This window comes from Rhineura floridana, chromosome 11 (genome assembly GCF_030035675.1).
Source record: "Rhineura floridana isolate rRhiFlo1 chromosome 11, rRhiFlo1.hap2, whole genome shotgun sequence".
In the NCBI taxonomy this organism is placed as follows: Eukaryota; Metazoa; Chordata; class Lepidosauria; order Squamata; family Rhineuridae; genus Rhineura; species Rhineura floridana.
Window position 1 is genome coordinate 51,736,470 of NC_084490.1, and position 20,714 is coordinate 51,757,183.

A 20,714-nucleotide genomic window follows, 5' to 3' on the forward strand; every position below is an offset into this window, starting at 1 on the left:
ACACACAATGTCTTCTCAAGTGCTAGTCTCCCCTACAGAGCTAGAAGGAGGTTTTTTCACCAGACAGACAATTCAGACATTTGTTGAACTTTACCCACTGTTTTATACTGGTTAGGGACAGGGACAAGATGTGGGTGTTCAGTGGTTCTATCTAAGGGGAGAAGGAATGTCAGTGGGGCAGTGAATCGTGCATGTGGAGAATGTACATGATTGGTGAGACCTCCAAAGCCAACTGGAGGCAGGGAAGGAAAATTCAAAAGTGGCAGAGCAAGATCTCTGGTGACCGAGGAGGCGAGGCGTCATCAAGTCCCATGTGCCTAGCGTTGCTCCTCTTTATGCCCTGGAAAAGCAGACAAAATGGTGAATAATAAGCCACATTGTGCCAATTAGCTTGATGGGCATAATTTGTACAAGTTACAGCATTCAGATTTTCTTTGGATAACTCAGGTTACTTTGGAATAGAATCTATTTTTTGTTTCAGGGCAGAGTGCTGTGCAGAGTAAAGGTGGATGTGGGACCACTGGGCACTGCTTACCTCCCAGTTTAAGTCAGAAATGTGCTAGGAAGTGTGCGTGTGTGTGATTGCATCGATGAACAAATGAAAGAAAAATAGACAATGTGTTGTCATCAACACAGTTGTACTCAGAGAAGACCCACTGAAATGAATGGACCTAAGGTGTCCATTCATTTCAATGATCTATTCTGAGTAAGACTAGCATTGAATACAACCCGATAATATACCAAATTTGGCCATTTCTGGAGATACTGAGAGTAAGGGTGAGAAGCAGGCCTGTGTCAGCTGCCAGGGGTTTAGCACTCCAGCAGGACCCCTTGGTACTGATCCCTGCTATGAGATTAGGCTCCCATCCATACTCCCACCAAATTTGGGTTTAGCTAGTGGCAAGTGGCTGTAACCCTTTCACCATTCTAAATTTCCACAATGCTCTGGGGCGATGCTACATTAGTGCATTGTGGGAAATTTAACATGGTGGGCAGCTGCAAGCACAATGCCTAGATTGGAGAGCTCCTGCTGTGACCTGCCTGCTGTTGCTGGTAAGGGCACAGATGTTGAGGGGGTGCTAGTGTTGGGGGGGAGGACCAGGTGGCATTTTGCCAGCAGAGGGAGACTCACATCTGATGATAATTCTTGACTTCCAAAACACTGGCCTCCTGAGTGGGGCCAGGTAGAGGAACTAGGTTGGAGGAGTCATTGCAGAACCATAATTGCAGAGGAAAATCCAGAAAGAATGGTGGGTCCTGCCAAGGGAGGGCTCAAGATAGATCTTGGGAGCTAAGGTGATATACAGTGATCTGACTCCATATAAGGCAGCTTCCTGCATTCTTATCTGCTCAGAAGTATGGATTGCAGCCTTACTTCAAAATGTGATAACCCAGCCCTGCTGTGTTTTGAGGGCCCTCCTGCTCATTCTGCTGAGTGGGTCCATGGATATCTGCCCCAAAGCCCTACCTTGACAGCATCATTGGGCATGACTAATACAGAATTGACCTCTATCTAGGGTGGTTCCAGATGCCCTGGTTATTGAGCATTCATCCTGATTTCTTTGTGAGGAAATTAAATGTCTTCAGGTTCTCCTGAAGTTTGTTCAGCCTGTCGGCCAAGGGTGTTGTTGTCTGGGATCACAGGGTGTGTGTGTCATAGACTCCTTAGATTTTGGGGAGCAGAGCCATAGCCAGGTCCCTATGTATGAGCCAATCATCATGAAATGGGAGCATGTTAGCCACTGAGTTCTTGTTCTTTTCTGCTGATGGAAGTCAACCAGTGTGGAAGGAGATGAGTCAGACACTGAGAAGACTCTTCACAGTAGCTAACACAGCCTCCCCATTCATGCTGATTGGCTCTTAGAGATGTAGCGGAGTGTTGACTTGGGGGCAACATGGAGAGCAAAGGAAAGGGGGTGTGGCTGTGAAGGGCATGGCTGAGAGAGGGCATGGTGTGACTATCATGAAGGGATCCTGCACTTCTGAATTTGCCACTCTGCTATTGCTGTCGGCCAAGACCTGGCTGTACTTCCCATCCTTGACATCCTTTGCCTGTTCAGGAACCAATAAGGGATCTTGTACTCAGGGGTGTAGTCGTCCGGGGTCTCGGGGAGGTCTTAGACCCTTTACTTTTTGGGGAGTCGGGGCCTAGCAGGGTCCCTATGTCTCCAGCGTCCTATCAGCCAATCTGCATGAAAGGCAAGTGTGTTAGTCACTGAGAAGAATCTTCTAATGTGCTTTCTTGTCCTTTCCTGCTGATTGGAGCCAATCAGAATAAAACGAGGTAAGTCAGCTACTGAGAAGACTCACATAGCAAGTAGATAAACCTGTAGTCACTGAATTAAGTAATTCAGACAATATCTCTGTCAGTGAGAAAGTCAAATGGTGAAAATGATAGAGAAGCAGAAAGCAGTATCCAAACCTGGTCAGATTATTCTACAATTTTAGGAAGTTGAATAATCTGTGAAGGCGGTGTGGCTGTGATTATTATGAAGGGACCCTGCACTTCTGAATTTGCCACTACACAACTGCTTGTACTGATGCATTCTGACTTGTTTGTGGGGCGGTTAGATGATGTTGCATCAAAGCAAGCGTGATTCTACACTTTCCAGTGCATTTTCCCATCTCTTTCCTTATCACAGAAAGTCCAGTCTTTGGGGGAAGCAACTTTGTTGCACAAGACACCTCCCAATCAACTATCATTCTGCGGTTGTCTGAATTTGCCAGTATGTGATTGAATCCTACCTGAAAAAATAACGACAACCTGGAAGTGTCCTGAAAGTATGCAAGACCAGCGGTGAAGCTTTCTGGTTGTGCAAAAATTTGGACATGGACCTCCCGGTTACCAAACCAAGCACTCTTTCCCCCCACTCTGCCATGCCAGCTGATGAAGATGTGAAAGGCAAGGTAGAAGCTAATGATGATTCATGTCCAGGCTGTCTACACAGAGCAGAGTCACCACAGCACAGACCTGCTGGCGGTGGACGGCTCTCCCGGTGAGCTGGGGCTTGCGGAAAGGAGCCAGGGCAGCCCTTGCCCCCCTTCCTGCAGCCTTCTCCTCCTGCCGTCCCAACCTGATGCTTGACTTACAATCACCAACCAGTTTGCAGCCTCCAGTCCCCGAAGAAAGACTAAAGTTAAAACATCTGTTAATTTATAAACCAATTTAACCATGACTGGTTAATAAATAGCGAACAGCTGCCAATTCCACTACCCCTTAGCTCAGAAGAAGGGCACTCTGGGAGCTTGGATGGGAACAGATTAATTGAGCTGCCTTTTTAAAAACTAGGCTTCTTTCTTGGGCACACATGTGGCTTTCTCTCACTCCCCTCCCCCTCCCACCTCTAGTTATGGTTGCAGAACATCTTCCCCCAGAATCGAATCACCTGCTTTCAAAAATGGAGGATTTTTCAGAGAGATGGGATGGAATGCAAGCGGCAGACCTTGACTGGCCCCTCTTGCTTTTAAAAATTCATTTAAGCTGTTCACAAAGACAATGCCTGTGGTGCTTGATTTCCAAAATAAGAAGTGGTTAAGAAGGAGCTGGGCTCTAAATTGTCCCAGAGAGACACCCTCTCTGTTCTGGAACTCTCCTTCCAACTCCATATGAGCAAGGGGCTGGTTGTGGATCCTTATTGGTCAAGAAAAGGTACACTTCACATGCTCAGAGGCACTCCCTATTATGTTGTCAGATAACCCTCTGGGACTGAGGTTTGGCAATAAAGCCATATTTGAGAGATGCCAAGGAGCTGGTTCACATGTAATGAGAAACCTCAAGTTTGTAGGTGCCCCCCTTCTTCTTCACTATGGAGGGGATTGGAAGCATTTGTTTCCATTCTCAACTAGCCACAGTTTCTAATTAATTAGTTTTAACCTGGCTTGTTTAGCTAAACCATAGTTAGCACTAACTGCCATTCCCGTTTAGGACATAGCAACAAACTGCTGTAGGGTTAGTGGAAAATGGAAGTGGGTGCTTCTGGTCACCTCCTTGTAGGGGGTGGGGACACATGTAAAAGCTGTAGGCTTGTGCACATAATGCTAAGCCATGGCTTAGTGTTAACATGCAAAACAGGTCTCAGAATAAATCCTGGGCAACATATACCCAGTGCCAATTAGGGATGGGGGTGAAATTTGACTCAGTTGCATTTAAAGCCAAATTTATCAAATTCACACTTTCTGAACAATATGAGAACTGAAGCACAATTAACCTTTGAAATTTGCACTTATCCAAATTTTGTGATGCAGTTTCCAACCAACCAATGTTTACAAAAAATGCATATATCAGAGGAAAATGTGTATAAATGAGTATATTCATGAAAATAACATACAAAAATGCATTATGAGAAATTGCTGGCAAAAGTGTGTACATTAGTCCAAACTGTGTGCAAAAGTGTGTACAATAGGTGCACTAAAATGTGTGCAAAAGTGTGTGTATTAGGTGCACCAAGATGCTGAAGAATTTTCATGAGGATTTTTTAAAAAAAATCGCAATTTGGTGCAGAAACCTGGAAAACCAAATTTAAGATTGGAAAAATGAGAAACAGAGAACTGAAGCTGACACATCCTTCCATCCCTAGTGCTGTTAACTGAAGATGTTTGAATTTTCAGTGTGCGATTGTTCTTTCACATTTAGGGTGGTTTCCTGCCATGTCAGAAGTTGAATGCATGCACAGTGCTCTTGTCAGTTCCCATTCATTTTAATGGGGCTCGCCAAGAACAAATTCCCAATGGGTTTACAGCCTCACTGGGCCATGGGTCTAGTTTTCACTGAGGTGGCCAAACAATGTCTGGTCTGTACCACTTCAGATTGTGGCGGGGGGGGAAGATTCACATGATTGAATGCTCCTCCATTTAAAAAAAAATCTGTACTTTATGTCCTACATTACACAGTCCTGTGACTCCTTCAGAGTCCTCTGTTTGAAGGGCTGTCTGGTCCAAGTCCAATTGAACAATAAAAGAAGAGAGGGCGAGGGGAAGGCTTGAAGCTGCCCATCAACACTTAGCATCAGGGCAGCCGATTCAGCAGATCACCTGTTCACAGCCATCCCCACTACAGTGAGAGGTACTGAATCTCTACTTAAATTATCATAATTATTTCTAAGTTTGCATCTAAATTAGCATATGATTTTTTTATGCAAATCTGCACCCTCTCTTTTGATCATGCATCTCCTCTTTTTTTGGCAATGCATAAGTGGCCACCCTAAAGCAGATGTCCCATTGCAGGGCTGGCCCAATACATTTTGCTGCCTGAGGAGCACTTCAACATATGTTGGACTACAACACGTGCTGGCTGGGGCTGGTGGGAGCTGTAGTCCAGCAACACTGGGAAGGCACCAGGCTGGCGAAAGTGGCACTCCTTGAAGCAGCCACCTTCACTCAGCCTAATGGTAAGGCCAGCCCTTGCCGTGTTCTCAGAGTACATGAGCTCAGGTACAGATCTGAAGATGGTCAATGTACAAGGGCAGGGTCTGGCTGGGAAACATCATGTATGCTGCTCAAAGAGTTGATGCACAAACTCCTCACCAAAGATTTTTTAACTCTACAGCTAAAATGTAATGTGTGAATGGACCAGATACATGTTGGGATACTCAGGTATCATACAGATAAGCTTAAGAGAGAACATAAAATAATACAAAGAATCAGAAAAGCATTTAAAATCTGTCAAATCACAGTTCAGAGATACTTTGAGAACCAGCAAGATAGCATATATTGGGTTTATTCAGACAGCTCCTCAGCTAACTCAGGCCTGGAGAATAAATTTGTAGAATTTTAGGTTATACCATTTCAGACTGCAGGGGGGTATCATTTATAAATGCACCCGTGTGTAGAAAGAAAAGAAAAGGGGGTGAGGTTCTGTTTTTGTGAGGTTTGTGTTTGGGTGCAATGAGTACCATTTTGGAGAGTGCAAATCTATTTCTATTGTCTAGGAGATCAGTGCTGCCCCTTGATGAAATGGCATTTTATTGCAAAACAATTGTCCCAGGTTATTTGGAGGCGGTGTTGGTTTTGAACTGCATTTCCAGGGTTTAGAACTACATTTCCCATAGTTCTCCAGATTGTATATGGTGAGAATATGGTGCGTGTAAAGGTATGTTCTTTCTTGCCCCTTTCTCCGCTGTTAGGGGCCCTTCTTTGTGGAAAGACTTGGGGAACCCTCTGCGTGCAGAGGGAGATCCTGCATAGTGCCCTTGACAGGAGTGGCCCACACCTTCTTTTGGCTTGAAGTGCGCCTACCTCCTGGGAAGTACATTGGGTGTGTGTGGAAGAGGTGTGGATTGAGTTGGGTTGGGCTGGGTAAGTCTTGGGTTGCTAGGGGAGGAGACTGGGAATTAAAGGTGCATTCCTGATCACACTCAGTGTCTCTGCACGTGTTGTTTGTGCTTTACTATTGCCAGGGTGCCCACTCCTACTTCCACAAATCAACCCTCCATAGAGATACCCGCAACAACTGTGTCATTATTCCATAGAAATGAATTACATGCATTAAATGAAGTTAAGGGACATCAACCTTTTTGGGCCAGTGGGCAGATCTGAAATTTTGAGAAAGTGTTTGACAAAATTTTGGCAAAATGGCTGACGTGGGGCCATGGCATCACAGATAATGGCTGCCACATCTAAACGAACAGAAAAAGAGGACCACAACATTAGTCCAGTGGGGAAAAGGCACCTACATCGGTCACCACTGCACTCACTCACAGAGAAAAGCTTGTTGTACTGTACTTCTCTTCTACTCAGAACAGGTGAGAAGGAGGGTGACCAATCGTGGCATCCAATGAAGCATGAGTAAGTTGAAGAGGGCTGTCAAATGAGATGCTGGGCCAGTGCAAACAGGAAGAGCAAACAGTCTCTCATGCATTGCAGGTTTTTGAAGGGATATTTACTGAGACTTTTTACAGGCACCATAGGAGGTAGTGGTGGGCACAGTGGCATCTGCAGACATCACACTGGCAACCTGAATTAAATTATTCTCTCCTCCCTCCCAGTGCTGTGATTATGTAGTCAATACCAAGCCGTGACTTAACATATGCCATTCTGTTTATTTATTTATTTAAATAATTTTTACCCTGCTCTTCAGCTGGAAAAGATCCCAAAGTGCCTTGGAGCAGGCAAAGGTGGCTTGTGTCTCAGCTGAGCCGATGGAGTGGTCCTGCTTCCCTTTTCTCCCTTGCTGTAGCCTGATGGAAAGGCTGTTGCTGAGAGAGAGAAAAAGCCTGATGGAAATGACTCCTGAGCAGAAGATACCATCATCATGTTGTTCATGTGACATACACAAGTTTTTGGATAGTGAGTAATGGAGCAAGCAAATATTTGCCACCATGTGGGGCACCACAACTGAAAAGGCCGTCTCTGCTGATTGGGAACTTGGGAGAGGGCCTTCTAATGTCTTGTGCAGGTTCATGGAGCAGGAGGAGATGCTGTAGGTCCCAACATTGCAAGCCTTTTAAGGTTTTAAAAAGTAAAACCAGCACTTTGGATTATGCTCAGAAACAGACTGGGAACCAAAGTAGTTGTTTCAGATGAGGCGGCATATGCTCCAAGAGCCTTGGGAATCAAGATCCTGGGAATCAAGATACTATGCTGCAAGTCCAGCTGCTATGCAGAATGTGAGTATCAGCTGAGATAAGTGCCGTCTCCTAGAGAAGGAGTAACCATCGTGGAATATTCATCCCTTACTGTTGGCCATGCTGGCTGGGGCTGAGGGGGATTAGAGTCCAGCAGTGCCTGGAGGGTGCCATGTTGACTCTCCCTGTCCTAGAGGACACCTCAATGCTCTGATGTATTCAACTATACATGTCAGGGGAGAACCACAAATTTGGACATTTATAATGGGCACCTGGAGGTCAGTCTCTAACTACAAAATGTGCATTAACCTAAACTCTCCTATGCTTCCCTGCCCCTCTCCACCAATAATTCATGGCTTTGTATTTATTGCTAGTTAATTAATCCACACTTAGGACAATTAAGAGCCTGCAGAATCCCCCAAAGTGGGATGGAAGCAAGGGGCGATATGTCACCGCCACAACTTCAGACCATGGAAAGTTGAGGCCTAGCCACAATCTCCTGTGGATACCCAGTAGTGGGACACCTGCCTTTTTCTTGTGTAGTAGAAAAATGGACTATCACAAGCTCCAAGGCAGCCAGTGCTAAAAATCAGTTGAAGCAATAAATACAAAATTGTAGCAGCATCAGTACAAGTAGTCAAAGTTACAAACCCAAGATTAATGGCTGGTGCAATCACTGGGTACGTGAGATTGTCTCATGTGTTGGATGTATAAGGAGCCTAATGCAGCAAGGGGCTATGTACAGCTGACTCTCACCATATGAGGCAGAAACTAAAGTGTTCCAGTCCATAAGAACGCAAGAAAAGCCCTGCTGGTATCCTGTTTTTGAAGCGGCCAGCCTCATGCCACTGGGAAGCCTGCAGGCAGCTTTCCTACTTGTGCTCCACCTCCGATACTGAAAGTAATATGCACTACACAGCCATTATGGTTAGCCTTAGCCTCCAACAACTACAAGTAAAAGTATCATCATCATCTGCCCTTCACCCAAAGGTCCTAGCGCAGGTTACAACCGTTTTAAAGCACATAATTAAAAAGAGTTTAAAACAACCTAAATAACATAACAGAAAATACAGTGCATCCTAAAAATATACATCTCAGGTGTTGAAGACCAGGGTAAAGAGATGCGTCTTCAGCATTCACCGAAAGTTGTACCATGAAGTTGCCAGATGCACCTCAGTGGGGAGGGAATTCCACAGCGTAGGGGATTCCACAGAGAATGCCCTCTTCCGGGCCAACCCCCTGAACTTCCGAGGATGGTGGAACTATGAAAAGGGCTCCCTCTGCTCATCTCAACACCTGAGAGGGTCAGTAGGGAAGGAAGCGGTCTCTCAGATATCTGGGACCTAAGTCGTTTAGGACTTGAAACACTAACATGAGTACCTTGAACTGGGCCTGGAAACAAACTAGCAATCAGTGCACAGAAGCAACGGATCCAACCCCTCCCCATGCCCTCCCCACACACCCCTACCAAGAACATGGAGAATGACCTCAATGACTCAAGTAGCAGGAAGACTACTTAGGGCTAACCAAGAAGCTAGCACAGATAACAGAAGCAATTCAGAAGACCAACAGGATCCTGAAGGTCTAACCAGATGCCACCTTGTGGCAGAGATCTGAACATCTACAGAGTCTCTAGTCAAGATGCCCAGTTTTGCAGGAGCACTGCAGAAAACCACTGAATCCAAGGACCGAAGGAGGACTGGCTCTATTGAACTCATCCTCTGCTGACTGCCTCCATAGTTCAGCAGCCCAAGGACCACTGCATTTGTCTGGTATATTCAAAGAAATGAAATCTGGTCAATGGCTGCTAGTTGTAACAACTACTGTATGTGGAACCTTATTCAGAGGCAGAATTCCTCTAGAGTTCTGGACAGTGGTAACAACCAACAGAGGAAGGCTGTGAGCCGCTAGTGAGCTTCTAATAGCAGGAATGAGGGCCCTTCCGATGTTGTTGGACTACAACTTCAACAAGAATCAGTTCCTGTTGAAATTAGACAAGTGCCTAGTATTTTTGCTTTTCAGGCAGCTACTGTAAATGTAGCTTTCAAAGAGGCCCTTCGCTGAGGTGTGACTTAGCCATGTTATCATGCATACTGAATTTGTGTAATCTGACATTTTTAAGATTTGGTTTTTTAAAAAATGCTGTAGATAGTTTTATTTCTATTATGCACTCTGTTTTCTGATATATTTATACCACTCTGCTTTGGAAACATTGGCTGGGAAGTGGCTTGTAAATTCATATATAAAATAATTAAATAAAAGCTCCCAGCATCCCTGACCTTTGGCAAAGCTGACTGGGCTGATGAAAGCTGGAGTCAAACAAATATCTAGATGGCCACAGGTTTCCCATCAGTGTAAATCTATACTCATCCAGCCGACTGCTGTGAAGAAGAGACAGAATGGTGAGCTAAACTGACTGTAGGTCAGTCCAGAAGGCGGTCTGAATGTTCTTATGAGACTCTTCACCAGCAGCAGTTAGGGAGCTAATTCTGCTAACACTTACTGGATGTACAGGCACAGCCTTTTCAGGAAATTCCCATCATGCAACCAAGGACACATCATCTCCTAGGAGCCTTCCTCTACATCTTGTGCCATTCAAATCTTTGTTTGCCTAAACCTGTTTATTTATTTATTAAAAAAGACTTGACCTTTGCATGAGCTTTTATAGACTACAGTCCACATCATCAGATGCTGAAATGGAAAAATGGACATACACAACAGCAAATATATAAGGACCAGTTGCTTCAATTTTGAAAGGAAATGCCTCGGTGGAATCTTCAACTTAAAGTGAATACATACCTTAATTTCTCACATCAGATTTTATAATGAGAAAGAAATCCATAGTGCCTGTTGAGACCTTGGTTTTCACAATTAAATCTTGTGTCATTGTTGCATGAGCAGCTGCTGGGCTCCAGGGCTGGACTGAGTGGTGTGTGTGTTCGTGTGTGCGTGCATGCGTGCAAGAGAGAGAGAGAGAGAGAGAGAGAGAGAGAGATGGGGAGGCGAGATGAGTCTTGAGAGAAGCCAAACCAACCCAGCAGGAGCATTGTCAGTAGCCAAAACATATACACAATTCCACTACAGCTTCTGAGGTTGCTTCCACATTATCTCTTTATTGAGCATTCATCTTGATTTGTTTGCAAATCAAAGTTTGTGCTGAGGTTACATGGTGTCAGTTTTGCTCGGTCATTCTAAGAAACAACTCAGTGCAGTTTTGAAAGGTTCAGTCTGCCATCCTGATGCGAAATGGTGTCCAATTGTATCCAAACATAGTCAAAAACCTGCTGCTTGATCTTCGGAACTATCATGTGAAATTTGGTTACAATGTCTTAAGACAGGGGTTTCCAAACTATGGTCTGTGGACCACAAGTGGTCTGTGAGCTTCATTCAGGTGGTTTGTGGCATGCCTATGGAATTCAAACTGTAGTGCAATCGAATACAAAATACAAGAAATACTAGAAGAAATTAAAAATGCAATTAAAAATCACACAGCATCTAGCACAGAGCATCACATTTGATACCACAGGCAGAAAAATCATCCAGTGGTCCACCTGGATCCTCAGCAATTTTGAAGTGGTCCCTGGGGGGGAAAGTTTGGGAACCACTGTCTTAAAAGGTGTCCAAATACACAGCGAATAGACAAACAATTTTCTAATATAGCAGATTCATTCTGATTTCTTTACAGGGAGATTGCATGATGTTGTGTCAAGCAATTGTTATCCCACACTTTCCAGTGCATTTTCCTGTCACTTTTCTTATTGCAAAAAGTCCAATGGGGGAGGGCAGGTTTGTTGCACAAGAATGCCACATCAGCTTAAATTGCGCAACCTTGACTGGTCAGTATGTGAATCCCGCCCAGAAATAACACACTCTGGCAGCGGCCTCAAGTTAGGCAAAAGGCAAATGCACAAGCTGCCAGGCAACTACCAGTGGGCTCCCCCACCCCGAAATGGAACTGCTAAAGATCTTGGCAGCTGTGGGGAAAGGTGTCGACCGTATTCCCTGAGCCCTGGCATGGAGAGTGCCTCCATGACTTCCATGTTGTGGGGTAGTATGAATGGCTGCTAAGCAACTGTCAAGTTCTCCTTCCATGTCCTCTCTTGAACTGGGGAAAGTAGCTGGCGGGGGTTTCAGATGTGATTGTGACTAGGTGAGAAACCCCACAGTTTTGCTACAACACCTGGGCTGAGGATGGAATGCAATAGGTGCTAGGCAACCACCAAGTGCTTTGTGTACACATGTGTGGGTCTCCTCCAGTAGAATTTGCCAAAGCAGCTAGCAGAGGATGGAAGTTGGTGGATGTGAGAAAAGGAGGTAATTGGAAGCAGGATGGAAGTTGGTGGATGTGAGAAAAGGAGGTAATTGGAAGCTTCTCTCTGGAAGCAAATTTCAGTCATGGGAGAAGGCTCTGTCTTTGTTAGGACCACAGCAAGGGAAGGAGGGGCTAACTCCCACCTTCCCACATGCCACAGTCCTGATCCAGATTTACGCACATCAGCAACTGTTGTTAGCAGGGTAGAGTACAGTACAGTAGAGTATAAGAACTATTCTTAGGCTGCCATTGAGTTTGACTCTAGGATGGCAGTGAGACGAGAGTGTGACATCCAATGAAACAGCTTGCTAGTCGTTTCAGGACAAAGAAAAGGAAGCACTTCATGCAATGCATTTGTGCATTTTCTTGTCTCCTGGAATTCCTTGCCATAGTTGTGATGATGGCCTACCACAGAATTAAGAGTGACATGCAGCCAATACTTCTGTCACTAAATCTAAAGTCATCACTGGTTGTGATTCTTTATGGAATTACAGGGGGATTGTCCCACCCTTGCATCTCTGTGGAGCAAGCCACATATGTATATATATATGCAATATATATATTATATCTCACCCTTCCTCGAAAAGGAACCCATGGCGGCAAACACATTTACAACACAATAAAAAGCATACTAAAAACAATTAAAAACATTCTAAAAATAGTTAGAACATTCTAAAAACAGCTGCAATTAAAATATTCTAAAAACAGTTGCAGATAAAAAAAAACATTCTTCCATCTAGTGATCTCCAGGTTGCCAGGAACAGTTTCTTTCAGCCATTAAATGTGTGGATAAACAAGAATGTTTTCAAATTCCTCCTAAAAGTCAATAAAGATGGAAACAGTGGCACCTCACTGGGGAGGGCATTCCACAAACAGGGAGCCACCAGAGAAAAGGCCCTGTCATAGGTCATCACCAACGGCACCACCACCAAGGTATATTATCATCAAGTTTATTTATATGACACTTTTCAAAATGATGCTCAAAGCTGCTCACAAGAACAGTCATAAATCATCAATATATAGGTACAATTTTTGAAAACTATTTTATATAAATATTTATATCAACACATTTCATATAGTATTTTAAAGCCACATTCGCAAGCTAACAAAAAAAGAAATTCACATTAAAAACATCCTAAACATATGAGAAGCATTCTAAGCACCTTCAACAGCTGCAGCCTTTGTAGCTAGAAGCAGTCAAGCACACCCACCCCTGGCCAGATGGATGTAAGCCAGACAGAGGAACAGGGACCAGCCAGCAAGATACTCTCTAGGCACCCCCAGAAGCAGTAGTAACAACAGCCTTTGTAACTGGAGTCACTCAGGGCTTTGCCCTGCCCTGCCATGCCAGGTGGAAATGGGACAGACAGAAAGGTGGACCAAGTTTTGCAGGACTCAACAGCACAGAGTCAAGACCACAAGCAGCCATCGTGGTGCCCTCCTAATGTTGTTCAACTCCCATTATTGCTGAATATTGAGCATCTTGGCCGTGGCTGAGCATCTGGAGGGCAACCACATTGGCTATCCCTGGTCTAGATAGTCTCTGCAGTGGGAGTTGCCACTGGTCATTCTAATGCCAAAAGTATCAGATGGGATAACATTAGGGCAGGAGGACTCACTTCTAACTGGGATAGCTTTTAAAAAGAAGACAATTTAAAGGAGAATTGGTCTGTGCATGGACACGAGCCGTGATAGCTGAATGAAACTTCATTCCATTCAAATATGTTGAGCTAGAAGATGGACCCTTCATTTGATCTAGCATGGCAGTTCTTAGGTGGTATTTGAGAGGTGCTGTATTCTTGTCCTTCAGGTTAAACATGCTCAGCTCCTTCTGCCTTACCGACAGTTGCAAACCGACAACTTGTCTCATGGCCCATCTGTCATTTGTGTGTCTTTCACTAGAATCCTTTGCTAGCTTTTTTTTTTTTTAAAAAAAGACCAAATCAACAAATATCTATGTCTAATCTATATCGGTGGTGCCCACCCCTGAAGAAGGCCTCTGTCCCTTTAAGATGCCGCCGTTGTCCTGGATCAGCCCAAGCGCCTATTAAAATTTTATGCGAAGTGTAAATGGGGCAAGTCTCCAGCTTCCCCGCTCCCATCGAATGATTTATTACTCGCAAATACCACAGAACTAATTAGTATAGTAATTAATTAATACGAATTTGCATATTTGCATGTGCAATTAGCGCAGTGGAGTGATTACTCTGAAAATGAGAAACTTGGGCTTGTCAGATGTTGGTGTGAACTGGACTGGAAAGGGGTGTGCAAATGAACTTTAAACAGCCTCGCGCGGCAGGCAGGGGAGAAAGAGAGAGAGAGAGACACGCACAGGGAGACAGATAGAAAGGCCTCGGCTAGAAGAAAAGAAAAGGGGTTAGGTGTGTGGTACCAGGAAGGGAGAAGTGGATTTACACTTTGTAAGAGCACTTGCTTTGCACAACCCTCCCCTCTCTGCAAACTTGTGTATGTGCTAGATCAAAGCTGTCTATGTTGCAAAAATCTCTCCACTCCCCACCCCCCAACTCCACCAACCCTTTTCCGCTGGAAAAAAGGCTCCCTTTTATTCATGTGTTTCTTTCCGATGGCATGGCTCCAACTTTGCTGAGATCCAACCTTATTGTCATGCATTACGCTTCCCTTTCGTAGCTAAGCTATGTGTAATGGGATAACGCAAGCTGTTTTCCAACCCAGGCCTGGAATCATCGTAGCAGTGACACCTTAAAGGTGCCGGACCCCATTTTCATTTGCCTCTTCCGTACCTCCTTTGGGAATGCTTAACGTTTACTCCACTGGCAGGCTGGCAATAACTGCCGACTTAAAGAATTTAACTTTGGATGGTTTTGGTTTTGATTTTAAATCCCATAAACAGATGAATGAGACCGCCAGAGTGCTTTGCATGCTAACAGTTCTGTTACTGGCAGTGGTAAGGAAACAGTCCTCATATATGCAGGCAATTGCTGCTATATCCACCCCTGGTATTAACACCCATATGATACTGAGTGTTCATGAAGGCTGACCTGGTGGCTATGGTATGTATACCCCCCAGTGGTAATTGCAATAAGTCTCCACACTCATACAGCCATCCCATCCTCTGCCTGCTACTATTATTTCTGGTGTTCTCTGATTGCAATCATGCCATTCAGGAGTGGGAAACTGGAAGGGGGCACAGAAGGCAACACCCTGAGAATATTAATTTTCAGTTTTGTTTTAAAGGGCTAAGCCCCTAGCCCTTAAGGTTGAAAAGTCTTGAAAATGCGTGAACAGCATCTGCAAAACCAGTGGTGGGATTTCCTGCAGTCAAGAGGTGGGGCCTCAGTAGCTAGTAGCATGACAATAAATTAGATATAGCAGAGATATGCCTAACAGCTGGTATAGCACAGTGGAGAGGAGAGCCTGGCCAGGAGTCCAGAGTCTGTGAGTTCAAATCCCCGTTCGTGTCTCCTGGGTGTAAAGGGCCAGCTAAAGATCACACCCACAGGGAGTGGCGCAGGGGTTACGTGCCCTGCCACCTGTGCAGCTGTGGGCAAGCTGCATAGTCCCAAGGAGCCCAGTTGCCCCCCAGCTGGCAGCTGCGGATAAGGAAGGGGTGGGCTTGTGCAGCTGTGGCAAGCTGAGCAGGTCCTGGACAGCTGGGGTGGACTAGCCTCAGAGGGAGGCAATGGTAAACCCCCTCTGAATACCGCTTACCATGAAAACCCTATTCATAGGGTCGCCATAAGTCAGGATCGACTTGAAGGCAGTCCAGTTCATTCATTCAGAGATATGCCTTATTTCCATACTTACAAATTCTATTTTTTATTGCAAAAAGCATATACCCCATTTAACTATCTGTTCTCAATAGGCACACATGGGAATAGGGACATGCATTGGCTACTGGCAGGCAGTATGAAGCCTCTGGGTTGGCCAAGCGTGGTATAAGTACCAGAAACCTAGTTAGCCCAACCACCTTGACTTAGTCAATAAAAGCACTATCTTCTGCCTGCTGTGCTTTAGCCTCCAGTCCCCAAAAGTCAGTTCAGGGGCTCTGTTCCAGATCTGAACTGGGGAACAGGCAGCCAAGGGCCGCCTTTAACCTCCTGTCCTCTTGACTGCTGCAAATAGGGAGTGCACTCCTCATCCTTCTGTTGGAAGCGTACTAAGGATCTGGATTTTCAAACGCTTGAGAACCTGGCCTCTGTTCCACCATTTTGCCACCTATAGAAGGGATCCTTTTTGCCTTGGGGCACATGGGTAAGGCCTTGGTGTGTGGTAGGGATGGGGTTCGCTGCATGGTGCCGATCCCCAAGCATTTTGATAGTCCGTGGTTTCTTTACTGGTCCGTCCTTTTTTTCTTTCTGCTTTCTCTGGAGCTTGCCGATTTGATCTGCTGCACGCGTTTTTGGGTGATTCAATCCGCATGTGTTTTTTTGGGGGGGGGACTGCAAAAATTACACAATTGTTTTTGTAGATACTTATGTAAATGACAGCATTCCACGTAGTTTTTTGGCGGCGGAGAAAAACATTGCGTAATTTTTAGGTAGCTGCTGTGAATGAATGATCAGTTCAGTGTTCCACATGTTTTTTGGGTTTTTTTAGTCACACAGTGACACACACACACACACATTTATCACAGAGAGAGCGAGAGCAAGACAACCCTTGGTTAGCTCAGGACAGCAGCAACGAAAGAGGGGTGGGGCGGGACGAGGCGGGTAGCGTGGGTCAGTCTCATCATCATGTTTCCCACACAAGAGATTCAGAATGCTCTGAGATATCTTGTTTGAAAAACATCACATTGCAGGATAATTTGACAATTAACATTGAGGACATATATAGCCAATTTCATTTGCATTATATTGCGATATTTTTTTTTCATAATATATAATTGACAAATGGAATTCCTGTGGTTGACATGACATCTTAATTACGAAAAAAATTACGTAAAATAGGGGGAGGATTTCGGGGGAGGGGAAATTATTGCAAATTGCATTCGCAGCCACAAAATCCATGCCGATTACAGCCACAGCCTGCCGCAAGAGATCAGTGCTGCTTTGAAGGGTTAGCGAACTATCGAATTCAGTCGGGATCTGGTACCAGATTCGATTTTGTCAGATATTTTCCCCCATCCCCTGTGTGCAGAGTCTAAGAAGAGCCCTCCTGGGTCTGACCAAGGGCCCATCTAGTCAAGGGAAGGGGAACCCATGGCTTTCCAGATGCTGTTGGACTCTAACTCCATCAGCCCCAGCCAGCATGCCCAAAGGTTATGGGAGCTGTTGTCTGATAGCATCTGGAAGGCAACAGGTTCCCCCATCCCTGATCTAGATCAACATTCTGTTTCCAGCAATGGCCAGCCGGATACTTTGGAGAAGCTCACAAGCAGGGCATGATAGTAATGGCCATCCCCTGCAGTTTGCATCTACTATTCAGAGGTATACTGTCTCTGAGCATGGAAGTTCTATTTAGCCAGCATGTTTGAGAAATCATCTAATTCAGTTATGTACCTCTGATAGCTGCTGAACAGCTCCAGAAGAGCTCTTGGTGCGGGAAGGAACGCTTTGCCTGTTGCTTAGACATTCCCTGTTGTATTGAGCAGGCCATCTGTCCTTTCATCGCTTCCTCCTTTTCTGGAGAAGCAGTAGAATAACAGTGCACTGGGAAGGTAGGATGTGAAAAGCATTCCATGTGCTGCTACTGCAAAAGTGCTGACCTACTACAATCTGCTGCTTCAGAATGCCCAACGGTAGGGCCCAGACCTTATCAAGGTAGCTTGCATCCAAGCAGTTCTTGGGAGTCTTGTGTCAGAAGCATCTGAAACTTGCTGCTTGGCCATTGGGAGCTCCCCCAGCAGCTGTCAGTGCCAGCTGCAGAGATTTTTGAAGTTAAAATTCAAAATCATGAGGTGGACTTCTTTTGTTAATTATTGGAATGTAAAACATGGGAATGTAAAGCTTAAAATGTATTTTTAATAGTTTATTATCATCATCATCATCATCAACAACAACAACACAAAAGCACAGGCTGTGGACTTGAGCTGTATTTTTTAAAAAAACTGACATGGAATGTTCAGACCTTCCTGCGTACAGCAAATGGGGTGGAGTAGAGAGGGATATTGGGGCCTCAACCCAGGAGTGGTCAGTGCAGTGACCATGGGCGCACCTGCACCCACAGAAGCCTTCCCTGGTGCCCACAGGGTCCTCACACCCACTCTTCCTCTCCCCCTGCTGAAATTAAGTGCACCCGACAGTTTCTCTGGTTTGCAAATGTACCCACAGACCCAAAAAGGTTGGTCACCCCTATGCTAACCACACCCTGACATTGCTGCAAGTCAAGCCCTCTGGTGGCCACATGTTCAGCATTAGTGTAATGAGGCCTATGTGTGTACAGATGTATGTGCTTGGGGTTCCTCCATAAATGTACATACATTTAAAGCACACATAAATTAAAAGCACATTTAGTAGCCAATACATTTGCACATACATTTAAAGCACATCACTCCCCCCTAAAGAATCCTGGGACCTGTAGCTTGTTACGTCTGCTGGGAATTACAGCTCTGGGAGCGGTAAACTAGTTCCCAGGACTTAGCAACCACAAACAGCCTTGCCAAGGGTGAGAAATAGTCATGTGCTTTATATGTATCAGATGCATGAACCCTACAATCCCTGATTGGCCCTGATCCCCACTCATAGGCATACACCTCATTTACACTGACAAGGGCTGTGGCCAAGAGAAATGTTAGCTCCGGGATGCGTGACTAGCTGGCGCGATCTTCCTTCCTCCCCCATGCAATTGCTGTGTATGTAGAGGAGACCTGCAGAGATGGAGGTTGTCGGAGACAAAAAAAAAAAGCATTTCCCTCGAAAACGAAGCGACGTCTGCATAGATTGTCTGATCATTCCTTACCTTCTTTTCAGCCCTACACCTTTCCTCAACCCTCATCCCGTTCCTCAGCACCGGAAATGTGTGCTTCAAGAGAGCTGCTGGGGGGGGGGAGAATCACTGTTCGGTAAACACGCAACAGGGAAGCACCAGCCTTGCTTCTGGTGTCCCCTCTGCTCATGGGCCTGCTGGCCACGCCCCTCTGGGGGGCCGTGTGCACGTGCCTAGTGACAAGGTTTCATCCAAACAGCCCAGAGGGAAAAACCCCACCCACAAGAGTTGCAACACTATCACTGTAAGATCCTTCCAGGCAGCTGATCTGGAGTGTCGTCAAAGGGCAGCAAATGGTTATTTAATGTACAGTAATAGTATCGAATGTTTACAGTCCGGTGTTTGTGGGGGATTTAACCTCTGGTGCCGAAATAACTTGGCTGGCTAACCAATGTCTGGGACTGTAGGCGTTTTTTTTCTTCTTCAGCAGGAACTTCATGGTCTGAATTGCTGGGACCCAGGATGGCAGGCTAGCTGACTGTGGTCACATCCATACCATACTTTTAAAGAACTCTTATACCACTTGAACAGTCATGGCTTCCCCCAAAGAATCCTGGGAAATATAGTTTATTAAGGGTGCTGTGAAGCAGTGACCTCCGAACAACTCTTAGCATTAACAAACTACACTTCTCAGTGGTATAAAAGTCTTTAAAATGTACAGTGCGGATGTTGACTTAGAAGCCTCTTTGGTTACAGAATGGAAATAGACATGTACAATATTGGTCCCTGAGTTGGTTAGGCAATCTCATACTTCTGGATTGGCCAGGTGGGACTAATAGAAGTATTAGGAGGCTGGATTTCTGCCCTTATCTGGCCCATAAAACAATACCTTCTGCCTGCTGTAACGTCTGGTGCTTGCAACTGACCTTGGGGACTCTGAGTTGGGAGACACAGAGAGTCACACATACACAGATGCACTCTTTATCACTTTGTGATACACTCTGTATCACTCTGTGATACCTACCACAGCCCTGGCCTGGCCCTGACACCTAGCAACCACAAACAGCCTTGCAAGGGTGAGAAATAGTTTATATTATTATACATGCGTAGGAGGGTTCTGATGGAATGCTGGAGAGGGTGAGCTCATAGGCTCCAGAAAAGCAGAGTGGGGGTGGATTTAAAAAAAAAAATTAGGGACTTTTTCAAAATGGTGTGGGTTTGTGGCATTTTACATCACATGACAGTTAGCCCCTAACAATTACCTTTGATCCTAATGTGGCAATCTTCCCTACAAGGAGCAGCCTCGGTTACTGGGGCAATTTGGAATCTGGGTTTTAGTGTTGATAAATTGCGGTTTCCTCAGAGAAGAAGAGCTTGATGGGGAGATGTGGCCCTGGAGCCCTAGCATTACCAACAGAAGCACATTGGAGCTCTGGATCGCCTTCCCTCACCAATAGATTGGTCTCTGTTCACTTCCTGTTGCAACTCCAGAAGTCCCACTGTTCACTATAAACTGGAGTGAGCCACCCTCATTAAAACTCACTTCGGGCTCAAATTCTGCAAAGACAACTTATCTGCAGTGATGGTCCATGCCACATCCCATCTCTCCCTCCCCCCCCCGCTTTTTACCATGTGCTGTCTCTGTGGCAACTGTCATCATTATGTACTGTTGCCATGGCAATGGCTGTTGATGTGTGCCATCATCTCCACATTGCCTGTCTCCATCAAGGCCCATCTCCATGGTGACTTCTTCTCAGGCTATAGATCTACAGTGTTCCTTTCTATGTAAGGCTCCACCTCTTGGCCGAAGCACAGCAGGCAGCATTGAACAAGATCCTCCAGTGAACAGTGTTCAGCCCCATTCTAATGCCCCATCAAGGCCAACATAGGACAACAGCAATGCTTATCCAATGAAAAGGCTGGATCCGGAGGTATGCTTCGCCCACACCTCCTATCCTTACCATAAATGAGGGGGCTCATTACAGATTATATTC